Raw genomic sequence first — 20,694 nt, 5'->3', positions numbered from 1 at the left:
ATACATTTTTTTTTCCTTTTTGAGGTAATGGGGATTGAACAGGGATACTCTACCACTGGGCTACATTACATCCACAGAACTTCGTATTTTTTTATTATTTTCAGACAGGGTCTTGCTAAGTTGCCAATGGTAGACTCACTCTTGGGAATCCTACTGCCTCAGCCTCCTGAGGTGCTGGGATCACAGACATGTGCCGTCCCCACACTGGTAATGGATTTCTATGTCAACTCTAATATTTGTTTTAGTCTTACTCCTCCTTTTATGAAGCTACCACATTTTCCCCTTTTATATCAGGACCTTTAAAAGTGAGTTATCTTTGTAACAGCAGTCTGCTTAAATATATTCTTTCATCTAATTACAGGTATTTTGCTTGATCTTAATCTACCTAACTGGGAGATTGAAGTAAATACACTTCAATTATATTTCTGCTATTCATAAAATACTTGGAGTTATGTAAGTATTTGAAAAACTAACTAAACATTCAATTGCAATTTGAAACACCCAAAAATCTCAAAGAAATTTAATTTCACTCACTCATTCTAATCAACTGGAGACCACCTCTGTCCTAAAAAACAAAACAAAACAAAACAAAGAATGGTAATTTAGGGTCTTACTACATTGCTATAAATAAATACTGAGGAACAAACTTCTTTAAGTCAACGGAACTTTAGTGCTGTTTAATCATGTGTGTGCATACACATATGCATGCATACAATATCCCTTATTCCTAAAAGATAAAATCTGATAGATGATTTCTTTCTTTATTTGGCACTCTCTCATATGAATATTAACATTAAAGATATCAGTATGCTGTGAAATAACTTCATAAAAATGATTATTCACAAATTTTGAAATTTTTAAATTTTATAAAATTTTAAAACTAAAAAAATTTAAAATACAACACATTTAATTATAAATGTATAATATAATTACTTAAAACGAGACTGTAGTAGGTTGAGTGGTGCCATCCTCCCACACACAAATTAATGTCCTCCTGGAATCTTAGATCAGGACCTTATATTAAAATAGTCTTTGCAGATATAATTAAGGTAAGGATCAACATGAGATCATACTAGATTAGGAAGGGCCTAAAACTAATGTGAATGTCCTCATAAGAGACAGAAAAGGACACACAGGGATACAGAGAGAAGGATAATGTGAACATAGAGGCAAAGACTGTAGTTACACTGCCAGAATCAAGAATGACAGGAGTCATCGGAAACTGGAAAAGGCAAGGAAGGACTCTTCCCTCCAGTCTTCAGAATGAACGTGGATATACTGACATTTTGATTTCAGATATTTGACCTCCAAAATTGTGAGAAAATACTTTCTGTTGTGGTAATTTTTATGGCAATCTTGGGAATTAATGCAGATTTTGGTAACAAGTAATGGGGTGTTGCTCTAATAGACATCTAAAACAGAATAGCCTAGCTTGCCTAGAAGAGACTGTTGGTAGAAATAGAGATGTTAAGGAAATTTCAAGAAGGGCTTCTAAAGATGTGAAGAGGAAGGCAGCAAAGCTGCTATTCCTTAGAAAATACATATGTTTTCATGAACTAAATATCAGTAGAAACATAAATGTTTAAAGGAGCTTTTTTTCTCTAAGCATCACGTTTTCCCTCATATATGAAAGTTGAAAGATTAAAAGAAAAAAAAAAACAATGGGGAAAAGAAGGGATGCCATGAAAGCAGAAGGGTGACTGACCATTAAGGTAGAGGGAAGAGAAGGGGTCGGGGTAGGATAGTAGAGGGAAATACTAGGAAGTAAAATTGAACAAATTGTATTTTCATATATGTGCAAATATGCCCACCATTCTGTATAATTGAGATGCATTAGTTATTTTTTGTTTGTTTGTTTTAATCAGCAATAAAATAAAGGGACTCCTGGTAAGGTCTTAAGCAGAAAATAAGAAATGGTATTGGAGCACAGAAGAAAAGTGATCCTCATTACAAAGTGGCAGAAATTTTGGTTAAAATGTGGTCTACTATTGGGTGGAAAGGAGAACTTGTAAGAGATGAACGTGGATATGCATCTGAGGAGGGTTCCAAGTAAAGTGTTAATGGCATACACTGGTTCTTCTGGCAGTTTATAGTAAAATGTGAGTGAAAAAGAGATAAATTGGGGAAGAAATTTTTAAGCCCCTTGTGATTCAGAAAATTCTCAGTCTATCTAGAACGTAAAAGATGCTAAAGCATACTTTGGAAGAAGTGGTCAAGGGTGTTGCAGAAAAAAATATTTTCTGAAGAGATGAGGTGTGTGACTAATGGCTTCAGTCAACTATCTCAGCAAAAGCTAAAAATAGAAATGAGGTTATCCAAGAAGGATATGTGCAGAACCCTGTGGTCTAATGGCATGGATCCCCTGACAGTCATGGGAAACACATAAGACTTTTGACAATGTTATACCAGTAGAAACTCTGCCATCTTGGCAGAGAAAAAAAAATTAGATGAAATGAAAGGCTGTTGGACTCCCCAAATTCTTTAAGCAGGAAATGGACTAATAGAGTTACTTTGCTACAAACATGTACTATTCTTCAAGAAAAAAAAATAATAAAACAGGGAAAAAAGTAACTTGAAGGGTAAAACCATAGATGAGAGGTAGAAAGCAGAGTGGTCCCAGGTACTTGCAGGATCAGACCATGTGAAGAGCCCAAAGGACAGAGCATGAAGCCTAAGAGAATTATTCCCAGACATTAAAACCAAATGATATTTGCAGTGCTGGATTTGGGATCAGTAAGCCCTTTATTCCTTTCAATTTTTCCCTATTGAAATGGGAATATCTATTGTACACCTTTTTCCTCACTGCATTTTGGGAGCAGAAAATTTACTTTTTAGTTTCACAGATCCACATACAGAAAGAAATCTTCCCCTATAATAGACTACATTCAGGGTCTCTACTATGCCTAATTTAGACAATATAGATGATGAGATGTAGTTCTCTTTGAATTGATGATATTTAGATGAAATTTTGGATTTAGAGTTGATGCTGTGATGAGTTTTAGGGAGGATGTTGTAATGGAATTAATGTACACATACACATGGAGGTGAATTTTAAGGATGCCAAAAGTGAAATGCAGTGGGTTCCCCCAATATTTGTGTCTACCTGGAACCCTGGAATGTGATGTTACCTGGAAGCAAAATCTTTGAAGATGTATTTAAGATAAGGAACATGATGAAACTCTACTGAGTTAGCTTTGTCCTTATCTAATGAGAAACTCCTTACAAGAGTATAAAAGGACTCAAAGAGAAAGTCAGTATGAGTATGAAATATACAGAGATTGGAACAAGGCATCTATGACCCAAAAAACACCCTGGAGCTAGGGGAAAAGCATGGGACAGTCTTCTCACAACCTCCAGAAAAAAAAAATTCTGCTGACACCTTGATTTGAGACTTTGATTTCTACAGTTGTGAATTTTTTAAAGTCACCATATTTGGGACAATTTATTCTGACAGTAGTAATAGGAAAATAGTACACATACCTCACTATTGGAATTAAATGAAGTATATGTATAACATAAGGAAATAAAATACAATTGTTTGCCTATACTGAGTTCATTAAAAACTTATGCATACTTCCCAACTATGTAAAGCTCTATACCCTTTTGCTTCTACCGAATTTTTTTGTGTCTGAATTCTGCCACATAGCAGGGCCAGAGCAGGTGGGTAGGGATGAAAAGAATAATACCAATACTTCTCAAAATCTTTAAAAAATCAAAGAGGAGGGAACACATCCTAAAGGATTCCCAAAGGCCTGTACTACTAATACCAAAACTAACAAGAAACAACAGGAACAGAAAACAAGAGGCCAATATCCCTTGTGAATACTGATGCAAAAGTCCTCAACAAAATACTAGCAAACCAAATTGGCAACATGTTAAAAGGCTTATACACCATAGCCAAGCAGGACTGATTCCCACAATAGGAATATGTTTTGACATACAAGTATCAATCAATATAATATACTACAACAACAGAATTAAGGGAAAACACATGATCATATCAGTAGATACACACAAAAATCTGACAAAATTCAATGTCCATGAAACAAAACAAAACAAAACAACATAGCTCACATCACGCTTAATGGGGAAAAACTAAACACTGAAATTTTTTCCCATAGGATCAACAACAAGGCAAAGACACCAATATTTGCTAGTACTAGTCAACACAGAATCTGGACATTCTAGTCATAAAAATTAGGCAAGAAAATAAAATAAAAGGTATCCAAATTGAAAAGGAAGCGTTAAAATTATCTGTTTGCAGATGACATAATCTTATATGTACAAAATCCTTAACAAGCATAAAAAAAAACTAGCAGAACTAATAAATCCAAAAATTTGCAGGACACAACACCAACACATAAAATCAGCTATATTTCCATATTTGTAACAATTAATAACCCAAAAAGTAAATTAAGCAAATTCCTTTAAAATAGCATCAAAAAGAACCAAATTCTAAGGAATAAACTTAACAAGGGGGTAAAAGACTAGTACACTGAAAACTACAAAATATTGCTGAAAGAAATTTAAAATGACATAAATAAATGGAAAGAGATTCCAATTTTTTTGGGGGGGGGTACTGGAGATTGAACTCAAGGGTACTTGATCACTGAGCCACATCCCCAGCCCTATTTTGTATTTTATTTAGAGACAGGGTCTACCTGAGTTGCTTTTGCTGAGGCTGGCTTTGAACTTAGGATCCTCCTGCCTCAGCCTCCAGAGTAGCTGGGATCACAGGCATACCAAGGTGCACGATTAGAAGACTTAAAATTCTGAAGGTGACAATACTACCCAAAGTAATTGACAAATTCAATAAACTGCTATTAAATTCCAAAGGTATTTTTGCTAACATAGAAATTCATCCTAAAATTCATAAGTAATGTCAAAAGACACTGAAGAGTCAAAACAATCTTTAAAAAGAAGAAGTTGGAGGACTTGCATCCCTTGATTTAAATTTTAATACAAAACTCTAGAAATCAAAACAACATGGTAGTCTTGATGACAGATCTACAGACCAATGGAATAAAGACTTCAGAAATAAACTTTCACATAAACAGTCAAAGGATTTTCAACAAATGTGCCAAAACTATTTTTTGTTGAAAAGTACAGTCTTTGCAATAAATGGTGTTGAGAAAACTAGATATCAACATGTAAAAGAATAAAGTTGTACCTTTACCTTATAATATACACGAAAATTAAAATGGATCAAAAACCTAAGAGTAAGAGTAAAAACTATAAGATTCTTAGGAAAAAACATGGGGCAAAGTTTCAATGACACTGGATTTGGCAATGATTTCTTGGGTCTGATAAACAAAAGAAAATAATAAATTGGACTTCATTAAAATTAAAATATTTTGAGAATCAAAGAATACCATTATCGAGACAGTTAAAACAGCCCATAAAATGGGAGAAAATATTTGCATATTATTATCTGATAAGGGATTAATGAACAAAATATATAAAGACTCTCTACAACTCAACAACAAAACCAATTAAAAAGTAAATAAAGGACAAGAAAAGACATTTCTCTAAGGATGACATACATATGGCCAATAAGCATATGAAAAGATATTCAACATCCTTACTCATTAGGGAAATGCAAATTAAAATCACAATGAAATATCACTTGACAATCATTACAAAGCTGTTATCAAAAAATAGAAAATAAATACTGATGAGGATGTGGAGAAAACAGAACTTGAATGCAATGTTGGTAGGGATGCAAAATGGTGTAGTCACTAAGGGAAACAGTTTGGTAGTACCTTAAAAAGGTAAACATAATTGTCATATAATCCATCAATTCCATTGTTAGGTATATATACCTGAAGGAAATGAAAGCAGCAATTCAAACAGATACTTGTTTGCTATTGTTCACTGAAACATTATTCACAAAAGCCAAAAGGCAGAAACAACCCAGTGTCTATCAATAGATGAATGGATGAACAAAACATAGTATATGCCTATAACAGAATATCATTCAGCCATAAAAAGGAATGAAGTTACATGAACACAGAACATTACACTAAAAAAGAATCATTATAAAAAAAAAGAATCATTATACTAAATGAGAAAATTATGCAAATGACAACAAAAGAACAAATATTATATGAAGTACATATAAGAGGCAAATTCTTGGAGATAGAAAATAGGTTAGATGTTACCAGGGGTTAGGGTAAGTGGGGAATAAGGAGTTGTTACTCATTAAGCATACTGTTTCTGTCTGGGATGATGAAAATCTGTAAATAATGGCAATGATTATATATCACTGTAAATACACTTAATGCCACTGAACTCTTCACTTAAAATTGTTAAAAGGGGGAATTTTATGTGTATTTTTTTCACAAAGGAAATTTTTCCTTAAGGGACTCAAGACTTTGAGCTAGCTCAAAGGGCTAACACAAATCCTTCAATTAAAGAATCAAAGCTGGGCTTCTGGTAAACTCTAAATAAAGTAAACGTATTTCAACTCTCATTGAGGGAAAATGTTCATCATATATGATAGCAATTCACTGATTTTCATGTGAGTTGATTTAGAAAATGTTAAGAGAAAAAGGAAATATGATTTACGTTCCTTCTTAACAAATTTGGCCTTAGAATACAAAATTATAACATTATTTTCAAGGGCTGGGGTTATAGTTCAGTGGTAGAGTGCTTACCTAATGTGTGTGAGGCCCTACGTTAGAGCACAAGCACTGCAAAAATAAATAAATAATAACAACTTTCAAATTTCACATTTTTGAAGAATGGAAAAATTATAAAATAAAATGACCTTTAAAGGTGTTCTGAAACTTTCATTTGGGGGAATAAAAAATATACAAAGTAAAAAATGAAATGAAAATTCTAAAGATTTTTTAAAGCACATATTTAAATTATCAAGATACATTTTAGTGCTGAACCACCCAAACAGAAAGTTCTTCAATCTGAGTTGAAATTGAAATTTCTCTGCTCTAGGAAAGGGGCAGGGGGAGGGAAGAGGATAGGGAAAGGGGAAATACTGGGGAGTGATATTGTTCAAATTATATTGTTATACTGGGTGCATAGATGAATATGTAACAACAAATCCCACCATTTTGTAACACTATAATGCACTAATGAAAAATACAGAAAAATAAAAATATAAAGAAAAAAGAAATTTATCTGCCCTAGAGAAACAAAGAACTCTAATTTCTCTTTCATAAGATTAAACCAGGTCAGCATCATTCACTGGTGGGCTAAAGATGTCCCACTTACTACCCCAGTTGCTTCCACATCACATTTTCTCACAATACTAATCATTTTGAATATATACCTATTGTAGCAAGGCAAATAGATCTAATACTAATAGTCAAAAATTGGCTAAATAAAGGTCTACAAAGGTCTACTTTGAGAAGGAAATTAAGGCTGAGTTTGGGCTCAGGTAAAAAGAGTGGAGAAGAGCATGAATTTTTGCAGTCAGACAAGAGTAGGTCTACTGGGAATCCTAGCTCTAAAACTTACAAGCCATAATGACCTAAAGCAAATTATTTATCATGTGACTCAGTTAATTCCCAGATAATAACATTAGCAACAATGGGTATTGGCGAGGATGTGGGGAAAAAGGTACACTCATATATTGCTGGTGGGATTGCAAATTGGTGCAGCCACTCTGGAAAGCAGTATGGAGATTCCTCAGAAAGCTTGGAATGGAACCACCATTTGACCCAGCTATCCCACTCCTCGGCCTATACCCAAAGGACTTAAAATCAGCATACTACAGAGATACAGCCACATCAATGTTCATAGTTACTCAATTCACAATAGCCAGATTGTGGAACCAACCTAGATGTCCGTCAATTGATGAATGGATAAAGAAACTGTGGTATATATACATACAATGGATTATTACTCCGCCATAAAGAATGATAAAATTATGGCATTTGCAGGCAAATGGATGAAACTGGAGAATATCATGCTAAGTGAGATAAGCCAATCTCAAAAAACCAAAGGGCGAATGGTCTCGCTGATAAGTGGATGATGACACATAATGGGGGGTGGAAGGGGTTAGCTTTAGGGTTAGGTTTAGGGTTAGGGTTAGGGAGGGGGGCAAGAATGGAGGAAGGAAGGAGTGTACAGAGGGAAAAGAGGGGTGGGAGGGGTGGGGGGAAGGGAAAAAAATAACAGAATGAATCAAACGACATTACCCTATGTAAATTTATGATTACACAAATGGTATGCCTTTACTCCATGTACAAACAGAGAAACAACATGTATCCCATTTGTTTACAATAAAAAAGAAAAAATAAATAAATAAAAAAGGGCTGGGGATGGAGGTCAGTGGTAAAGCACCCCTGGGTTCCAGTACTAAAAAAATAAGTAAAATAAATAAATAAAATAAAAATAAATTTAAATCACAATAAGTATTCAGCAAAACATTATTAATATTATTATTATAATTATTATTATTAATTTTACCTTATGAGTATAGGCATGGAGGTACTGAAAAAGATCCTAAAGATACTTTATATTTTTGCCTTTACACTTGTTCCCCATGCCTTGCTCAGTATGAAGCCTAATGGGAATTTTAGTTCAAAATGACACAAATTTACCACTCTTCCCTTTAAAAATTGGACTGAAATGATTGTATATTTTTTATCACCACCGAAATGTTTATTAATATGTAATTCACATATCATATAGTTCACTAAAGTTGTGTAACATTCAATGAGTTTTACTATTTTTGTGGTTATGCAACCGTCACCACGATAACTTTAAAACATTTGGTCGCCCTCAAAATGTATTCCATGCCTATTAGCAGTAACTTCCATGCCACCTCCAGTCTTATCTTTTATGATAGTATATTTTCAAAAAATAAATAGAATGAACACTGAAAAGGAAAGTGAAAAGGCATGAACTAGAGATTTTGAAGGATTTCTACAAGATAAAGCATATGAAATTATAGTGATGGACTGGAGACAACAGTCCAGCACACAGGTTGGCAAACAATGGTTCAAAGGGCAAATCTTCCAGCTCATCTTCTACTTTTGTATGTCAAGATAAAACAAAGTGTCCTAGTTTTTACACTTCTAAATGGCTGAAAGAAAAAAAAGGAGGAGAATATTTTGACATGTGAAAACTATATAAAATTCAAATTTCAGCATTCATAAATAAAGTGTTATTAAAACAGACATGTTCATTTGCTGATGCTGTCTATGGCTGCTTTCCCACAGTAGAGTTCAATAGTTTAAAGAGACCTTACCAGTTGCTAGACCCAAAATATATACTCTCTAGTCCCAGACAAGTATGCCCACCTCTGGCAAAACACAAAAACATGTAACATTTCAGGGATAGTGCAACTTTTCTTTCCAAGGCTCCAAGGGGTCTTGTGCTGAATCAGTATAATGGAGGATAGTAGTCTAAAAAGAAAATCTGGTCTGAAAGAAATTTGTTCTGCAAGGTCTGGAGGTTGGAAAATTAGGATAAGGACCTTCTTATTTAGCTGTTCGAGAAGGATTTAGCCTATTTGCTTCCCTATTTGCTTATCCACTTTGAAGCAAAACACAACAAGAAATTAGACCTACCAACCAGTAAGAAACTCCCTGTTTTGTTTTGTTCTGTTTCATTTAAAGTACAGATTTCTTGGGAAACCAAAGGAAGAGAAAACCCATTCCGGCTACCAATATCATTCAATTGGTCTTTAATTTATTAACATGAACGGACAATTGAGGATTACTTACAGTAAAGAAAAATACAGCATGAAAAAGAATGCCCATGATAAAAACAAGCAATCCTGGAGAAAGCAAAAGAAATTCAGAAAGAAGAAAAATAGAAAAACAATTGTTTACCATCTTCAGAGATTTGGGGAAAATGTTGCATTTATAAAACCAGAGGCATGTGAAGGAATAGAATAAAAGAAAAATAGGGCTGGGGTGTAATGGCGCACACCTGTAATACTATCAGCTCAGGAGGCTGAAGCAGGAGGATCATGAGTTCAAAGCCAGTCTCAGCAACAGGAAGGTGCTAAGCAATTCAATGAGACCCTGTCTCTAAATAAAATACAAAATAGGGCTGGAGATGTGGGACAGTGTTCCAGTGCACCTTAGTTCAATTTCCTGTACTCCCCCGCCCCACAAAAAAAAAAAAGCTCTTCAAGATAAGACTTATCTGGACTAACCATGGAAAAGTACCGGGACTGCAGTTCAACAACTGCTTTACAAAGAGTTATAATAAAAATTAAAAAAAAAAAAAAACTTAAGAGGGAAGAAGGAATAAATTCAAAAAGATAAAAATTAGTGACAAATTAAAATAATTAATGCATAATAAAATATTAAAAATTATTTTTTGAAAATACCACTAAAACAGAACTTTTTAAAAACTCAAAATCAGAGAGAAAAGACATGAATTGAGGGGAATATCAAAGATATAGCATGATAAATAAGAAACCACCACAAGTATGGAAGAGATTATAAAACAATTCAATATTGAAAATGCAATTAATGATAGTAAATTTTAAAAAGTTTTAAAAGTACTTAAGAAAACAACAACTCAAAGAGAAGTAAAATACTTATACAGAAGAAAAGTTATGAATTCTATTTTTTTTTTAATTGTGGCTCCAATTTGGTTCTGAGTTAATGATGAAAATGTTTCTTATAAGTTCTCATTTATATCCATCCCACAAAGACTGATCACAAACATATTTCATAGCCAGACTCTAAACTGAGAAACAGCAGTCAAAATGATATATTACTCTTTGCTATTACTATCCAATGATCCACGAAATATAATTTATTCAAAGGAAACTTCACTAGCCTGTGGGATTCTTCATGCAAATTCAGTAAATGTGATGTATAAAGATTCATATGAAATGGTTTTAAATACTTGACTTACCCCTAGGCTCCCATAATTATTCAAACTGAAGAGGAATGGATAACATCTCAACAGAAATGTCCACAATAATTGGAACATCACAAATGCTTAGATTAGCACAGTAGCTTTATGCCTATGAGATGTGAGTTGACATGTAAAAGGAGTACCAGTTAGCTGTTGTTTAATTTCTCACTTGGGCTATGTGCAATTATAAAGAACAATCTCAGATTTAAAATCTATGAATACTAGTCCATTCTATCTCTACAATTATTTTTTGAAATCACTAACTTTTAAGTGTATGCCGCTTAAAATGTCTTTTTCACCTTTATTATTTATTTCTCACAGATACACTGACTTGACAAATAGTTTGGAACCAAAAGATGTTCATTACTTGATACATTTTTCTTATTACACTGAACATTCAAAGTCTGAGTATTCAACAGTTTTTAAATTTTAATTTAAATTCCTGAGTTTTCTATTTATATTTAAAAATCCACCAAAATTAAGATGAATATAAGTACTCATTTACACTAGACAGTCCTGGCTTACTAGCCCCTCCGCAACTTGGCTGGCATCCAATATAATTTAGGGCACTGACACTCTTAAATTATCCTAAATAATGCATTATTAAAGAGGAAAATTAGAAAATAATTTTAAGTAAATGATAGTGAAAGATTAAATGTTAAAAGTACTTAGAGAAAATTACATCCTTTCTATATGTAGTCTATTAGAATAGAAGGCAAAAAATCAATTAAGCTTCTATTGAAAAAAAAAAAAAAAAAAAAGAACCAAAACCTCAGCAAATCAAAACCAAGGAATGTAGAAGGAAGAAAATTAATAAGTGAAGTAATTGATAAAATAGTAAGTAGAAAAACCAAAAACAAAAAAAGTTAAAAGTTGAGCTTTTTTTTAAAAGGTTAATAAAAATTTAAAATCCCTAGGGAAACTAACAATGAAAAAAACAATAAAACACATGTTACTTATATCAATAATAAAAAAGACTTTTTAAAAAAAGAAAAAAATCACTAGTCACTAAAAAGATAGTAAGAATTGCTTCCATTACTCAAAACATACTAGAAAAGAAGGCTCAGAATAAACTCTCCATCAGTGAGGTATTTGGATAAAGTACAAAAAAAAATTATGTGAAGACCCTACACATTTAATAGAAACAGATTTTGTTGTAGAATCAAATTGTAAACATGTACAGCCATGGAGTGAGTTTGCTATTTTTCATAGATTTAATTTGAGGGATTAGATAGTGTGACTGAAATTCTGAGAAATAATGTCATTCTTCTGAAGAACTCAAAGACCACAAATTAACTAATAATAGAGAATCTAGAAAGAAATCTGTCTAATTTATATGTGGCTTTACTTACTGCAAAAGTAAAGATGGAACAGAGTAGGGAAAGAATTGTCTTTTTAATCGATAGTGCTAGTCAACAGGGTATATAAGAAAAACAAATGCACCTTTACCCCTGCCTCATACCTAACACACACACAAAATTCAGTTCTGACAGATAAGACTACCCAGCAGGGCATTTAGAAGAAAATATAAAGGTCATCTTCAGAATCTTGGAGTAGGCAAAACCTAGCCACAAAATGCTAGCCATAAAGAAAGCACTGATAGCAGAATATATTTTGCCTAATATCAAAAGACAATTAAGAAAATGAAAAGGCCACGGACTAAGGTATTTCTAATGTATTTATTTGAAAGTGGACTTTTATTGAAAATATTTTTTAAAAGCCCTACAAATCCACACAGGAAAGAAATAAAACGCAAAATTTTTAAGTTAGCAATCATGGACAGACACTTCACAACATGTTACCCAAATAGCCAACAAACATGCGAACAGGTGCTCAACTTCTTCAGGCCAAATCCTAATGGCAATGTTATACCACAACCCTTACAGAATGGCTAAAATGAAGACAGCAAATATAAAGTTAAGGATGAAAAACAACTGAAATTCTCAAACGCTTCTAGTAAAAGTTGTTAAAATCATGTTGGAGAAACATTTGGCCACAAATGGGAAACTATACAAATTACTTCCAAAAGTAGAATGGATAATTAATTATAATACACTTATAAAGTACTATACAACAACAAGAATAAATCATCTTCAACTATATACATTAACAGGATTGTTTCACATTGATCAAAATAAGTCAATTACAAGAGTATATACTGTATGGTTTCATTTACATAATGTATAAAATCAAGTAAAACAAAACTATGATGCTAGCAGTCAGAACTGTGGTTTCCTTTTGTGAGTACAGTGGAAGGAAAGAGGTAAAAAGATTCCCTGAGGTCCAAGAACTCCCTCTATGCAGGAATGACCTTGATGTTCATTCCATCAAATACGATGCCAGAATAACAGCAGGATTAGTAGTAAGCCTCCAGACTCTCTTATACCCTTTACCTGCATTCACACTATGTAACATGGACCCTAGCGCTGAAAACCTGACTGAAAGGAAGCCCATTTAGGTCTGCATGCTAGTTGCTTACCAGGCCCATTGTTTTCTAGTGTACCTTAAATTGGTGGCCAGCAGTTACAGTTTTCCTGGCTTTGAATGTAATTAAAGACTGAAATTACTGTAATGGCTGATATCACTTTGATGCATGGTGAGATGGCTTTATTGAGGATGTCTAGGTTAAAGTGAAACTTGAAGAGTAAGTTCACCATTGGTCTTTAAGAGGAAGGCAACATAGTGAATACAGGATACTGAATGAATGGCTATAATTCAGAGGGAATTTACAAAGTGATGTTGCTAAAGAGACAGGTAGCAGGAACTGTATGCACATCCTTAAAATATTTTTTATATGATCAGACTTCTATTTTGAAAAGATCAATTTGGCTCTTGAATGTGAAGAAGGGACTGCAAACCAAAGATGAACACTGAACACCCCAGAATGGATTATTTTCAATAAATAAATTCCATAGGTTTTAGTAATGGACTGGATATGGTGAAATGAGGTAATGAGGAGTGAGAGAGGAATTGAATGCAGTAAAGTTCCTTGGCATAGGCAACTAATTCTATAATTGCTTCTCTCACTTACTGAGATATTAAACACCGGATGAGGTTCAGTTGGGACATTATGAGTTTAAGGTCCCACTAACTGAAGAGACAAAGTAAGTGAAAATTTTGATTCTGGAAGTCAGAGAATTGATCTGCATTACAAATATATTAGTGATTAATGTACAAATGGCAATTGAAATGGGGGGGTAGATGAAAATAGAATATGCAATGAAAAAAGAAAATGGTCTTAAGGGACTCTAAGATATAATAGCAGAAAGGAAGAGAAGAAGTCTTATTTTCATTTACACCTTTGTGCCTCACCTCCTCTTTTCAAATAGCGATCTCTCACCTTACTGAAGTTCATTTCTTCTACCTCAGTCTAGAATCTCTTTCCAGTACCTTTTCATTCTCTACCTCTTTCTGTCTCTCTCTCTGTCTTACACACACCAAAAAAAAAAAAAAACCTTTCCCCAAACCTTTGCCATCTTCCTCTGCTTCCTCTGCTTCATACCAAAGCTTTCTAAAATGTAAAATAATCTTTTCTGGAATGGGGAGGGGTACCAGGGATTGAACTCAGGAGTACACCACCACTGAGCCACATCCCCAGCCCTACTTTGTATTTTATTTAGAGACAGTGTATCAGTGAGTTGCTTGGTGCCTTGCTTTTGCTGAGGCTGGCTTTGAACTTTCGATCTTCCTGCTTCAGACTCCCCAGCAACTGGGATCACAGGCAGGTCCTCCAAGCCCAGCCTAAAATAATCTATTTTTATGCCATATTAAATGTCACTTGCAATTCACTTCTAAATATAATTATTTGACTTTTAAGTTTGCTACTTCAGAAAACAGCCTTTAACAGTTATAAAATAAATCACAATTATTAAATCAAATTAATTTTCCAATCCTCATTTTATTTTCTTTTCCTCTACCCATTTTTTAAATGATGTTCCCCAAAGTTTGTGACTCTTTTTCACAAAAAAAGATGTAAAAAGATGTTAAAAAAAAAAAAATATATATATATATATATAAAAAATATACATTTTTCCCCCTTGGTATCTCATACCTTGTGATAAATCACCACCAAGTACTTAATAATTTCAAATCTCTATCATTTACCTAAATGATAAACACATAAACTACTAAATACTGAACACCTGAATACTCCATAGGTACCTCAAAATAAACATGTTCAAAACAGATTAAAAACTCTAACTTATGATCTCCTCACTTAAAGCAAGCAACATTGCAACTACAAAGTATTGCTGCTCCTCCTTTATTCTCTGTCTTCCATCACTCACAAAGTTCCACTAGGCAAAAACATATGGCTTACCTTTGATTCCTCCTCTCAACTTTCCTTATTCATGTCAACTCTACCCTCCGGAGTAATCTCTTTATTCATCCAGTTCTCTAAATCCCAATCACACTTGTAGTCACTCATTTTTAAAGCACACATTTAGCCATGCCATAATGATTAAAGAGATTGATGATGTCATTTTTTTTTTTTTACTTGTAATTTTTCAATGACTCCCATTCTCTGTTATCCTTTAGGGAAAAATAAATCCTCAACCTTCAAAAATTTCCATAGGAAATTTGCTTAACTTCTCCAAAGGTCTCTCAAAAAAAAAAAAAAATATATATATATATATATATTTTTTTTTTGTTTTGTTTTGTTTTGTTTTGTTTTGTTTTGTTTTAGTTGTAGGTGAACATAATACCTTTATTTTTTATGTGCTGCTGAGGATCAAACCCAGGGCCTCACACATGCTAGGCAAGTGCTCTGCACTGAGCCACAACCCCAGCCTTCCAGAGTCCTCTTAACACCTATATTAACCATGAATAGTAATCTCACAGCAATATGAAAACAGATTTAATAAAGAAACAGTCATTTAATTCTCAGTAATGGCTCCCATTCTTTTTAATGCTTATTTTCTTTATATCCTACAACTCAGACTAAACTTCCTCCTCATGAGAAATTTATCAAGGCCCCCTTCTGCTAGGCTGTTAGCTAGACCACATCTGTTCTTCCTAGCACTTACTATATACTTTATTTGCCTATTTACCCATTTATCTTCCCCACACGTAAACTCAAATAGAGCACAGACTAAATTAGTTTTTTCCTGTAACCTAAGCTCTTAGCACACTCCCTAAAATTCAGTATGTACTGAAAAAATAATTGCTTGGATAATGGCACACCTGAATATATATATATACCTTTTTAACTCTTCCATGAATTCTTCATTCCAATTCTTTATATTCAATTCTATTATGTGCTGGCAAATTCAAGAATAAAAGATTATTTGGAAGCAAAGTTTTTGTCTGCTTCAAAAAAGGAATAGGTTAAATTAAAATTATAACAGTGTTATACCAGACATATGTCCTAATTTCTCAAATGCCTGCTATGAATATATGGCATGCTTCCCAAATCATAGTAAAAGTTCAAACATAATTCTTCCATGCTAGTAATAAGACAAACAAAATACCACTTGTTACCTTAAAAAAACTAAAGAGTTAAGAAAATAAAACAGGAAACAAGAGACTGTATAGTAAAGAAGCCTATGAAATCAACTATCTATAGTATTTCAAAGTTTTCAGATTATCAAAAATACTCAAGAAATTTTTATTTGATAGTAGAATGCTTGGTCACTTGGGTCTCCCAACTGCTATATACTACAGTACAAAATTAGCACAAACTACTTAATATGTTCTTTTTTAATCTATATTTTTTAGTTGTAGGTGGACACAATACCTTTATTTTGTTTTTATGTGGTGCTAAGGCTCAAACCCAGGGCCTCACAAGTGATAGGCAAGCACTCTACCACTGAGTCACAACCCCAGCCCCTTAATATGTTCTTTTTAAGGGTTATGTTGTTTCTATGTGTTAATCTTATCCCCCTCCCATGAGACCATTTTTATTACTATCGTCTAGCTTGACAAGATTAGGTTTAAGCAGGTTAATCACTCAACCACTGAGTGATTTAGACTAAAGATTTGTATTGGTGAAAGTTTTGAAATGAAAGTAACTGTGCTCAAAGCTTTCTAACTGATATACTGTTTAAAACACCAAGTTTTTTTTTTCTAAATATGATTACTTATAAAAAAGAAAAACAAGAAAGAAAAAAAATTCCTGCAAAAGAAAAACTTCAGTCCCTATTTAGCAATACTAATTTATCAAATAAAATGAGCCAAAAAGTTTCAACAGGTCACTCGGATGTAAACAATTCAAAGGCAAGAATTTCAGTGAAGTTTGGATGTATTAAGTACCATTACGCAGAGGGTGTAGTTCTATCTACTTAGGAGGTTGAGGCAGGAGAATCAATTAAACTCAGGAGTTAGAGGTCAGCCTGGTCAACCAGTTAGAAACCCCTGACCCTCAAAACAGAGTAAAAGAAAATACATAAAAGTTATCATAGATCATTGGTCAAAGTCAAGAGTAACTAGAGGTGCGGGAGTGATTGGGGAGTTCTTTTTTTTTTTTTTTTTTTTTTAAATGTGTACACATGTCAATCATGAATGCCTTCAAAAACCACCCACCCCCAATCCCCATATCTGATTTGGAAAAAAAAAAAAAAAAAAAAAAAAAAAAAAAAAAAGTCCAAAACACAGCTCTAAATTACATTTTTCCACATATAAAATTCTCGTTGTAATAAGAAAGCTCTCGATTCACAAATTATTAGAGATCACAAATTACTAGAACAACACATCTAATATCAGGTTTTTAAAAAGAAAACTAAAGTATTTTCTGTTATTTGCAGCTGCTTTAACAGCAAACGACAATTAAATGTGTGAACAAGGTTGTCAGAGTAACACTTGTCATTCACACCGCTTATGGGAAGACGCTCCAAGATTTCCAGAAGCACTAATTAAAAATAACAAAAGCTTCTTACGGGGACTTACCAAAGGGGAATATTTTGTCAGACAGAGGAAAACCAAATCGTCTCAAAGTTCAAGAGTTTCCACTCTAAGGTCTATCATCCAACCCAACTACTATTAACTACTAAAGAACTAACCCCAGACGGTCAGCAAGCAACTCATCAAGGTAACAGTTCCAATCCTTTCAAAATAATACAATCACTAAGGGGTAAAAAAAAGCCTCATGAAGAATGGAACGAATTTTCTCTTAGAAATCAAAGAGAAGGTCAGGGGAAAATATCTCCGGTTTTTACTATCGAGAAAGGAAGTAAGCTCCAATTTAATCAATGGCTTGATTAAGCCCTTAGAGCTTATCGCTTCACCAATCTTTTCTTTAACTCAACGTGAACGAAGGCAACGAAAACCAGAAGAAAGGTGAATGATATTACCCACCTCTGCCCCCAAAGAACCCCGGAAGACCCTCACACAAGACTCAGGTGGTCTTTCTCACCTGGGCCCCGCAGAAGTCCTCGGTCCTTACGTCATGCTCACTTTTCAGCAATACGCCTTGCGATTGGTTGACTCGGGAGGGACCTCTCAGTCTCATTGGCTACAGGAGCAGCGGTCAGAGAGAAGAGGCGGGATTCGGCGCCGACTCTGACAGGCCGGCTGCTTGAGTTCCCAGGGCTCCGATTGGGTCAGCGCGCGAGCCTCCAAGATGGCGGCAGAGGCAACCTGCAGCTCCGGCGCGGGAGTACCACGTCTGTGGCAGCGGCCGCCCGCAAGAGCAACATCACCAGTTTCCAGAAGAGGGGTCCTAAAGCCGGTGGGACCGAGAGCAGCGGCCCTCGACTGGTGTCCATTGCGGGCACGCGACCGTCGGTGCGGAATGGACAACTGCTGGTATCAACCGGGCTCCCCGCCCTGGACCAGCTCTTAGGTCGGTTCAGAACAGAGACGTGGGTTTCACCCGAGGGAAAATTTAGGGAGGGGGACCTGTCGGGGAGCCACCTTGACCCCTCCCTCCCCTCTCTCCCAGTGTTTCCCTCAGAGACGTGGAAAGGAAAGCCTGGCCTGAGGGAGGGGAGGAAGGGGTGCCAGATTTCTAAGTGCTGTTGACTAAACCCGTTTTTAGTGCCCCACTCTCTTCTCGCCCTCTGCCCACTAACCCTTTCGCAGATCACGATGGAATCCCTACAGGCTTCCTACTGAAAGGGAAGCATTAATATATGGAAATGGTTGGGCTTTCACCTAGGACTCTCTCCTGGTGTCTGAGTACACCCTTCTACCAACCTCAAGTAGCTCACTGCTCGCAATAAACTACAAAGTTTTTATCATTATGAGAGAAGGGGTTCTTTAGAAAATGCTGAAAAAAGTATTTTCCCCCTTTCACCTCCAGGCAACCATGGTGGCTTTAGAGACTGTATGCTAAAGACGTATGTTGACTCAGAGTAGTTAAGGCCATCCTTCGTAATTTGATGATTCAACTCCTGTTTGCATTGAATATATGTATTTTTAAAACTTTTTTCTACATACACTTTGCTTCCCAGAGATGATTGCTGCTACATGCGAATGGATAAGTTTTTATTTAATTCACATCTTAATGGAAAAAAAGAAGTCCAGTTCTTAGACTTGATTTTATAATTCCTGTAATTTTTCATGAAAAGCCTACTGAAGAGTATGCTTGTTTAATAAATGTTATGTTGAAAGTATTGACCAGATTAGCCTGATAAGACAAACCTGTGTTAATAAAGTTTATAGATTAGTTAATTTCTGTCTGAATGCTGTCTTGTTAAAATCGGTCTGCTTGTATTTCATTACTGTTTTCATTGTATGTGTCTGTTATATCTGGTACAGTTTCATAATATACTGCATTTGCTTGTTCTGGTACTTGACATTTTCTTTCCATAATCCCCCGACCCCCCGCAAGGTAAGCTTTTCAAACATTTAGGGCAGAAGAAAGTAACAAGAGTAGCAACTTGTGAAAGAGTATGTGAAAGAGTATGACTTCTTGATTCTGTTATTTTGTTTCTTTTCTTCTTTTTTTTTTTTAAATGTTTTTAGTTGTAGATGAACACAATACCTTCATTTTGTTTGTTTAGGGGTTTTTTTTCGGTTTTTTTGTTTTGTTTTGTTTTGTTTTGTTTTATGTAGTGCTGGGGATCAAACCTCATGCATGCTAGGCAAGAGCTCTACCACTAAACCACAGCCCTTGATTATGTTATTTGAATCCTAACTGGATTCCAGTTATTTCCACATAAATTTAAATATCTTGACTTAATTGTTTCAAGCCTATTGTCCTCTTGAGTTGCAATGATACTCAAAAAGAAATGATTCAAATTATATATTTAGCAACTATTTATTTCACATTTTCTCCACTGTGAGCTTCTCTGGTGTCCTCCTATATTTGAACTTAAAGCTTCATAGCTATTGCTAGTCATTTTATACGTATATTTTTTAATTCAATGGAAATTTGCAATTTCATTTACTCAATACTATTACTCTCCAAATAAAAGTGCCACAAACTGTAGCATCATGCTTTCAGTTCTTCATTAAAGTAACAAAATGTGCCTAACCCAGTTCCTGGAACTTAGTAGTTTCTTAGCAAATTCTTTGTTAAAAGAAAAATAATTTGTAGAAAAAAAAAACAGATTGTGACACATGTAGGATGAAGTTAGGTGTTTCATTCTAAAAGCAGATTCTGAAGTTAAGTAACAGTCACAAAACTTGTGACAATGTGGACTGATCTTTAGGATTCAAATTTAGTACTCTGAACTATCAGCTATCTCAGAGTTTTGAGAATTATTTTCATGGAATTTTGACCACTTATTGAATCTAACAGTGATTTAACTGTAGTCTTCAAGCACCCACCAAAAAGAGAACTCAAAGCACCTTCCACATGTGTTTCTACAGAAATGAAAACTTGAACAGTAATTTTTTAATTTTCCAGATCTGTTTGGGGGGTGGAGAACTCTGGTATTCAACTATTAACAAGCTTATGCTAAAAATCAT

General features: G+C 34.5%; 1 protein-coding gene across 3 annotated transcripts in view; it reads right to left on the bottom strand.

The window, feature by feature from the left end:
- Positions 1–18,226, bottom strand: part of IMMP1L (inner mitochondrial membrane peptidase subunit 1) — a 76,028-nt gene extending 57,802 nt beyond the window's left edge. For all 3 annotated transcript variants that reach the window (XM_079105486.1, XM_079105485.1, XM_079105487.1), the window contains exon 1: positions 18,194–18,226. The gene's annotated coding sequence lies outside the window, so the exon portion shown is untranslated. The remainder of the gene's footprint in view (positions 1–18,193) is intronic.
- Between the last annotated feature and the right edge of the window lie 2,468 nt (positions 18,227–20,694).

Source organism: Sciurus vulgaris (assembly GCF_902686455.1).
Source record: "Sciurus vulgaris genome assembly, chromosome: 11".
NCBI classification, from domain to species: domain Eukaryota; kingdom Metazoa; phylum Chordata; class Mammalia; order Rodentia; family Sciuridae; genus Sciurus; species Sciurus vulgaris.
Note: the sequence above shows the minus strand (reverse complement) of the source record. Positions and strands in the feature narration are given on the sequence as shown.